Below are 8,867 nucleotides of genomic sequence, written 5' to 3'. Positions count from 1 at the left end.
CAAATGGCTACTGATATCCTTCAAAAGATTCCCTTTGAATTACAATGGAATGAGGTCTTTAAAGTGATATGAAAAACAGCAGTTTTAGAGAGGACAAAAAGTGACAGCTTTTGGAATGATACATAACAGCTCCTTAGCATCTGTCCTTGCCTTAGAATCACAGAGGTCTAAGCAACAAAAAGTGTTTTGTTTCTACGCCAGATAATATTGACAAACTTACATGAGTTCAGTACATGAAGGAATTAGACAGTAAAAGCAGCTTTATGGAAACTACCCAGTACAGCATGCTATCCAGTTACTAAAACTCTGGGTTACACGTAGGCTTTTTGAATTATCAGTATGACAACAAAAATGGATGGAGTTTTTGATGAAGAAAAGATTTTTTTTTTCAACATGTAATTTAAAATGGTATGAAAAGCAGAAGAATACCAATGTGTGCTTTGAGTCCCAAGTGAGTAAGGAGCAGAAGCATTGTGAGCACTTTCTTAACTTGTTTGGTCAAAAGCTTAAAGTCAGTTATATGAACAAAGATTTTATGGACTTGGGATTTCACATTGCACATTTTATCAGAGGATCACAGAGCTCCACTGAAGGTAGAGTTTCCTCATTTTTACAAGCAGAAAGGCAAGATACACTGAAATAAACTTGGTCACAGTCACACAGCAATTCAAGGACATTGCTAAGATGAGCCCTAGTCCTTCCATTTCCCCAGGCCAAATCACTAGACCATACTGCTTTTTAAAGACAGTTGAAGATATAACTCACGGAAAATGGTGACAAGTGCACTGATGGATAAGATACCTTAGAATCTTTCTAGAGATTACATTTATTAATCAAAAATTGACTCTGCAGTCATTTTAGAACTGTTATTCATGGAATATCTTATTTGTCTGTTAAATAAGTGAAGGACAAAAGTATGAAAAATTAATGAAATTATTTGAAAATATAACTTTCCTTGCATACACAACTGTACAGAAAGCTGTAGTTTATAGAAACAGCTATGCTGGCCAAGCCTGGTCTGTTACTTCCCTTGGGGGAGGAAAACTCAATCCAAGAAAGCACTTTCTTTCTTCTCTCGCTCTCTGCCCTTGGCAGTACACCAGCATGTAAGTGAAATCTGCTACTGTGCAGTCGTGCTATAAACTAAAAATGAAAAAAAGAGCTGGAAAATAATGGGAAGGGGAAAATGGCTGTGCAAACTATTCAAGCTCTGAATTAAGAAGTCTAAGCTGGCAATCTCATTGTATGTCATATAAGGTTTCGCAGTTTTGTTGCTAAATGTTGGAAATTTCAGTTGATGTAAAGTGCAGATCAGCAAGCTTCTGCTCTCCAAAATGACTTGAGGAAAAGAAGAAACTACTCAGACATTAGCATGAGGTACAGAATTAGAAAGAACAGTTTGGGGCTAACAAACCTGTCAGAACTAAACAGGAATGTTGCACAGTGAAAAACTCATGGAGCCGCAGATGAAAGCAAACCAAAACAAAAAAAAAAAGCAAAGTATAACTAGTAATGTCTTTTACATTTTTCTACAAGAAAATTTAGGAAAACTTTTCCTTTCTTCTAATGTTACATCTACCCTTTTGAAGCCCCTCAGAGTGATGAAGCTTGGGGGTATTGAAGTGAGCTATTAGTATTCCAAGGTCACCCTAGGAGGGATGTGACACTGGTGCTAAGGTTTCTTCCTCCTCAGTTCCCAGGTCCACTTGCATTGCTTTTTATACGTTCCCTTTATACATTTCCCATTCTTTACACATTTCCTGAGACATGTGACAGACTGCTGCCTGCCTCAAGCAGCAGCAAATATAACCGTATTTACTGGGCTACAAAATCAAGCAATAAAGGTCTGAGAGGTTTTCCCGGACTTCTGGGACACTTGGAGATGTGGACGTGATCCAACTGTTCAGGCAGGCTCTGAAGTTTCATCTTTACTTGTCCTTTATATGGTACTCAAACTGCTCTAGAAATGCATGCCAGGATATGGAAGATAAAACAAAGATTTAGTTTAAGAATACTATGAGGATTTACCACATCTTTTACCACTCCTGGACTCTTTTTTTTCTTTTTTTTTTTTTTTTTTAATTTTATTTATTTATTTATTTTTTAAAGTAACAGTTACAAAATACCATCCTCTCCACAGATAGTAATATATGAAGAAAAGTCCAAAGGGTAACTTCCCTTGAAGGAAAAACAAACAAACAAATAACTATATATTCTTTATCTGGTGAAAATATGTGCCAGAATGAACCTTGGTTTTCACAAGAATTGAAGACTCAGAGATGAAAATCAACCTGTGTATAGAAAGTGTAGGTATCTACTACAGAAAAGTTTGAGAACTACTGGAAGCTTAGAAATGTGCATGCGCATAAAATACTGCTGAACACAAGATCTTTCCTTTCTCACATGTCAAACATTACAATCATCTTGATAAACTCTCTTGATCTTTATCCTTCCCCTTATTTATGCCTTTTCTTTCTTTTATTTTCCACGTGAAGTTTCCATCATGTCTTTTCAGAGTCTCCTTCTCCAGCAAGACAAACACAATCCCTTTCAGTGCCTATGCACACAACTGCATTTTCAACTTTCTAGCCAATTTCAACCATGCTGAATGATGAAGTTTTGTTATGCTCCTGCAAAGGTTGTGAAAATGGGCAGCCAGGTAGGGGAGGAGGGCATGCTGGGCACGATGCTGAATAACAAGCTCAAGCATTATTAAAGTCCAGAGAATCACCAAGAAAAGTAACATTACAAGTGCCTCAATCCCAGGAAAGGCTTCATTCGCAGTTCACACACTTTAGAACAACAAAGGCAATCAAACTTCATTCACCCTGGTGATGTGAATTATTTTTTTTTCCACCTTATTTCTTACTGGGAAGTAAGGAGAGACTAAAACATAGCCTTATATATTGAGAAAGCTATAATGGTCTTAGCTCAGGCCACATGCATTTTAGTGAGCTGAATTTTGCATTCTGTTTGCCTGCATTTCCTTCATATAGCACTAAAAAATCCCCTGAAAGCCATGAAATTACCAATTTGAAATTGCAGTAAGAATATTTCAAGTTTTTACCAAGTCCATTCACTGTAATGTTTTTCAGGAAACTAAATCTGTATTGCACCATTGTGTTTTTTCCTCTGAAACTATGGTCACTGAAATTAAGTATCAGAATTTTAAGATCTCATATAATCTATGGCAGATGCTTTACTACCTCAACCTTTTCAATATGCTGTATTCTGATTGTCCTGCCTTTCCCTTCCACACAGTTTACAGCCTCACTGAACAGTGCGAAAAAAATGTACTTGCCAGCAAACAAAACCACAAAACATTGCAGATGAAAGAGAAAAGGTCAGAAGTTTCAAAAGCCACTGCACTATTTTATCTATTTCAGAAATATTAATAACCTCAGTGAGAATCCTTACCTTCATGCTATTTTAAGTAAGAGTAGTTTGCTATTGCAGGATTTTTTAAAACATGCAGTGATGAACTGAGAATTTCATTAATTTTTCAATTTAAATATAAAATCACATAAAATGCTCCTCTTTCCATTGCAGATTAAAATACACCAAGATGAAAATTTTCCATTCCAGGTATTCGCCATAAAAGAAGAGAAAATGAAAGCCTGGTTTCTCAATACTGCAAAACAAGGAGATTCCACCAACCCCATCCCCTCATCCACTTTTACCTAACAGTACAAACTGCATCAGTTTCTTTAGTGTATGGGAGATCCATTTTTCATTCTGTCACCTGCTTGAGAAGGCTGAAATCTCCAGTTTGCAAAGAACACTGTCTCTCCAGAGAGCAGACTTGGACTTCAGAGTATCGGGCAGTCTGATAAGTCTCCTTTTATTGCAGCTTTCAGGTATTTAAATGTTTTGTAAGTCAAAAACAAGAAGACACTGAGATGCCTTGTGGAGATGTGGCATTGGACACGTAACAGAAGTGATTCTTGTCTAAACTTCAGTGATCTAATTTTTCTTTGCAAAACAGATTAAATTACACTATGTGAGACCACTTCATCTCACCCAGGAATATCCAACAAGCCTGTACTAATCGTCCTTTTCTACTTTGCTGAAGCATATTCCCAACCTGCAGATTATTGGAAACAGAGAAGGAGAAAGTATTGCTACTGTTTGCTACTCACTTCACTTCACCCTCAGAGGGGCACACATGACAGTGGCACTATCCACCCATTGTGGACTGGACTGAGTCCAACTCTTCCATCCTATTCTCCCCACCTCCTGCCCCATAGCCCACAACAAATAACGCATTCCAACCGATCCAAGAATGGTCAGATATTTGAAGGGAAGCCCATTACTAAAACAGAAAGAAACAGATAAATTCACAACAGACGTCTGAATAGCCACAGGAAAACTATTGCAAATATAATATATAACAGTTACTGAAGACTTAGAATGAGATAGAAAAATTATTGCTTTGTACAATGGCAAGGCATAATAGAGAAATTAATTCTTTTAATCCCCTTTTTTTTTTGTTTTTCATAATTAAGCAAAAGGCTAATAATGATCTGAAGTGCCTACATCTTTGGACAACTTTCACATTAATGTCTACTTCTTCAAAATTGAATTCTGTATCATGGCAAAATGCACTTACATAACAACAAAGAATTGAGTCTGCATTTCTTTACCCATTTTTCATCTGCTCACAAAGACGAGCATGATATTTAAAGAACACAAGTTTAGCACAATAAACTGAAAAACTGAAACTTTCCGAAGTCTTCTCCAGCTACAGTTGCTAATCTCACCAATCAACCACAAACACTAAAATAAATATCTAATAGGTCTGAAATCATCCATGCTCAAAACCCCATATGACTTGGGGTTGCAGTTTACAGTACAGAAATGTTCCCACTCCATATAACAACATGAACTATCCTACAAGCAAAGCCATATCTCTTAAATCTTATTTATTATGAAAAGATCAGTGTCCTTAAACACCTGAATCATGCTGGATAATTGAATGTTGTTATAGTGGTTTGTTTTTTTTTTCCCTTTACTTTTAATTTAATATCTTAATAATAGCGTATGATAGAGATCCCATTTACAATTTTGGGATTTTTTTTTAATGGTCTGACTTAAGAATATGTTTCATTCTATTAAACTAAAAACAAGCAAACAAAAACAAACAAACAAACAAAAAAACAATCCTTCAATATTAGACCAGTGAAATGTTTCCTTTTATCTTTTAATATACAGAACAGAATATTTAAACTAGTGATACTACTTTTTCTGTCCTACTTTTAGAAACATGACTACAAATTGCAGTGGACATATTTGATATACAAGGGGTTAGTTGTTACTTTCACAAAATAAAGAATTATCCTTTCTTTCAATAACCCACTGTATTTAAACACTGCCAGTTGTATATATCTGCAAGAGGTAGAGCTGGGCCAGCACTACTCACCTCTGACCAATGAGAGGTCTCTCATTCTTATGACCAGAGGGACTAGTACAATTAGTGAGCTTGATGAATTCCAGTACAACTTTAATTTGGGTTAGAGAAAGATTTTGTTTTATATCTAAAGTATGTTTTAATACATACTTATGAAAAATAGATTAATTAATTAATTTTGTGAAATTATAAAATAAGCAGATGAAATTGATTTGGTGTCTGAACTTGGCAAGTAGGGAAACAAAGATTAACAGAAGTATTATTTTATGTTCATTCATTTTCTTGACACGACTTAGGATCCAAATTTTTTTCTGTCCTTCATAAAATGATTTTTGAATGGTGGTCACTTACTTGGTTCAGATCACTGAAGATAAATTCTTCATCTTTTTTAAAATAGACTTTCCCAGTAAGAATTTCTACACAAAAATACCAATTAAATGCGTCACTTTCCCAATCAAAATATTGGGCATCATTTCACCACAACTAACTAACTAACTAAATAAATAAATAAAAAGAAGCTAGAACTTGTGCACAAACTTTGGGCTTTGTTGAGATTTTCCTCATTTTTTCACTGCTATCTCTAGTCAAATCCTGAATTACTCAGTGTATCTATAATATTGCTATTTCCTGTTAAGTAATGAAATACCACCAGTTAGAGCCCCTAGTTATCACCTTACAAAGTTCCTTCAGAGCATTCACATTAGTGGCTACAAAATGCAGCATGTTATAGAGACCCTGATATCTGCACTAAGCTGCAGGAGATCACAGCTGTACCCAAGAAATGTTGCATTTGCAGCTCATCCACCTGCCAGGTAAGCTCATTAGCTTGCATACAGAGCTGTATTGCTTTTAGAAGCCAAGCAAAACCAGAACTGCATGCATATATATATATATATATGCACGCCTCCCCAGTTTTTTAATATAGCCATGGCTTACAGTACCTTTTCAATATCTTCCAAGAATGTCTAACTAGTGGATATAGCGTGCACCTTTTGTTTCTTTTGATTACTTGCACAAATGATTTTTAAAATGTGCAAATAGTGCAAATGTGCAAATAGTTATTTATAAATGTGCAAATACATTTTATCTAGGAAAAAAAAACCTTTGCAGCCAGAATTAGCTCCCAGGAATGCAAGCTGGGTGGACTGGCACTAGCCACAGCTAGCTTTGCTGTGGCAGCTGTGAAGCTCTTCCAGATTGTTCTTTCAGGAAATGTATGAATATAAGATAAATTAAAAAAAAAAAAAAAAAAAAAAAAAAAAGCTACTGGTATTCCCTTTTACAGATTATGCCTGCCAAACAGGCAAGTAATACTTGAACAAAAGTGCCATTTATGTAAACTAACTGTTTATGAAGTTCTTGATGTGTTTCTTATGCAATTATCTCTCAACGTTGCATCCTGACACACAGAGAAGGCTACAACAGCTGTTCACTTTATAACCAACTGTTATTTTTGCCTTCATACAGATAGTTTTCCAACACTTGTATGTACATATATATATACACACATATATATCTAAATGTACAAAAATGCATTTACTTATACACTTTCATATATATCTTAATAATTGGCTAAGAAAGCAGGCTTTCATTTTGCTTCATAGTGAATTGTTACATACCAAAACTGACACTTCTGATGAACGGCTGGGTGAGATAAAACAAAATTAATAATTAGAAGTAGATGGGTTTAAACAGAGATACTTTCTTCAGGAAAACAAAATAAAAAGACAAACAGAAAACAAACAAACAAAACAAAACAAACAAACAAAAAACAGTTTAAGCCATTGTTTTTATTCTTATAAAGTCTATACTTAACTTACCACATCTGCTGTCTGAGTTTTATTCTTTCTTGCACACAAGTCAAGAAACAGAAAGCTGGATTCAGTCATTTCACTCACACCAAGCAACCCGTTTCTTCATGTTCCATTAATCACTGTGAGAACATTTCATTAATCATTGTAAGAAAAGGTATCAGACATGGTCTACAGCAAACTCTGAATATTATACTAGATCAAGCAAATAAATCTTCATTTAAGAAAGATAAAGCTGCTCTTCATCCCCTCCTTAAAAAAAAATAAAGCAAGTACCAACTGGATTCATCAGTTTCCTCTGACTGTTTACCACTGCTAGGACAACATGAAATACTTAATATACTTGCACCGCGACTGCAGCTGTCCAGAAGAGAGCCAGTCTGCCTTTTTAGCTGACAAATGATCAGGATGTAAAGGTAGTAGAGGAAAAGGAAGAACTAGCTGTTAGCTGTCGTACCCTTTCCCACTGAACATACAGAAGACATGCCAGAGAAAAATAAATGGGGACAGACCACAACGGAGCAGAGCTCCTCTATTTAAAACTTCTACCTGTATGAAAGATAACAGCTACACTAAAATAATATTGGATGTTATTGCACCTATAACATAACAGATGGATATAAAATAAGTATATCAAGTATAATAAGTTAGAGAAGTTTCTCAGATCACTGGTATCTGCTATTACCAAATATTAATGTAGCAGTAGGTTTGTCATTTGCAAAGCCTGACATGAGAAAGTGTTGGAAGATCCATACTGGAAATTTTAATCAAAGCTCAAGAGCAATACTACATCAGGAGAGGCTGCAGTGAAATCCCCTCTGGTTTTGGAGGGAGCATTCTGCAGAATTTTCTGGTCATTCAATCTTCCAATCAAATCAAAGCTCACTTTAAATGTACATCAATTTCTTACCAAGTTCTAAAGAATAATCTTGATGTTCCTCCAAAGTCAAAATATTGAGCTGATAGGCATTCAGAATCCTAGGATTCTCCATGTTAATATCATAACACTATTTGTAGCATGTGCCTGACAATACGCAGTTAGCGTAAACGAAACCAAACACCTTTCTAAGATCAAACAAATAAGAAAGAAAATATTAAGGCACTGAATAAAAACAAAATGCAGTGAGCACAAAGGGACAGTGAAAGAGATGAAACACGAAAACTAGTGATAAACTTAGGATTTTATCAATAGTCAAATTTAAAATCTCCTTATCAGGAAGGTTTCTAATGTGCGTAGCAAGACATGCTTTAAACTAATATTGCTGTTATGCAGAAATTTCTTATTTGGCATCTCTTTCTAAAGGTCATAGGGTAAATTTTTCTAAAAGGAACACTGAAAATATTTATTCATAAATAAATATATTCCAGAACAGTTTTAATGGCATTTAACCACCCACTTATGTGCAGTCACCCATAACAAGTATATTGTTTCTATATACTGTAATTACGGTACAAGATAAAAGTCTCATATGTACAACTAACCACTTAGTAAATGATAGGTTATGTTGATAATTACAGACATTCCTGAAATCACAAAATGAAAATCTTTTTCTAAGTTTCCTAATAATCTTCCCTGTAGGCAGTTCTCCTATTATACGTGAATTCTATAAAAGCCTTAAGAAATTGTCATAATGCAGAAATATTTGTTT

At 35.1% G+C, this 8,867-nt stretch overlaps 1 long non-coding RNA gene across 1 annotated transcript in view; it reads right to left on the bottom strand.

Annotated features, from left to right (window-relative positions):
• Positions 1 to 2,232: 2,232 nt before the first annotated feature.
• The window catches only part of LOC311442121, a 52,750-nt gene continuing 46,115 nt past the window's right edge, over positions 2,233 to 8,867 (bottom strand). The window contains exons 2-4 of the long non-coding RNA XR_014696453.1: positions 7,228 to 7,340; positions 5,759 to 5,823; positions 2,233 to 4,084 (exon numbers count right to left, since the gene is read on the bottom strand). This is a non-coding gene — a long non-coding RNA (uncharacterized lncRNA). The remainder of the gene's footprint in view (positions 4,085 to 5,758; positions 5,824 to 7,227; positions 7,341 to 8,867) is intronic.

The sequence above is a fragment of the Aythya ferina genome (assembly GCF_964211825.1).
Source record: "Aythya ferina genome assembly, chromosome: 1".
Lineage (NCBI taxonomy): Eukaryota > Metazoa > Chordata > Aves > Anseriformes > Anatidae > Aythya > Aythya ferina.
Note: the sequence above shows the minus strand (reverse complement) of the source record. Positions and strands in the feature narration are given on the sequence as shown.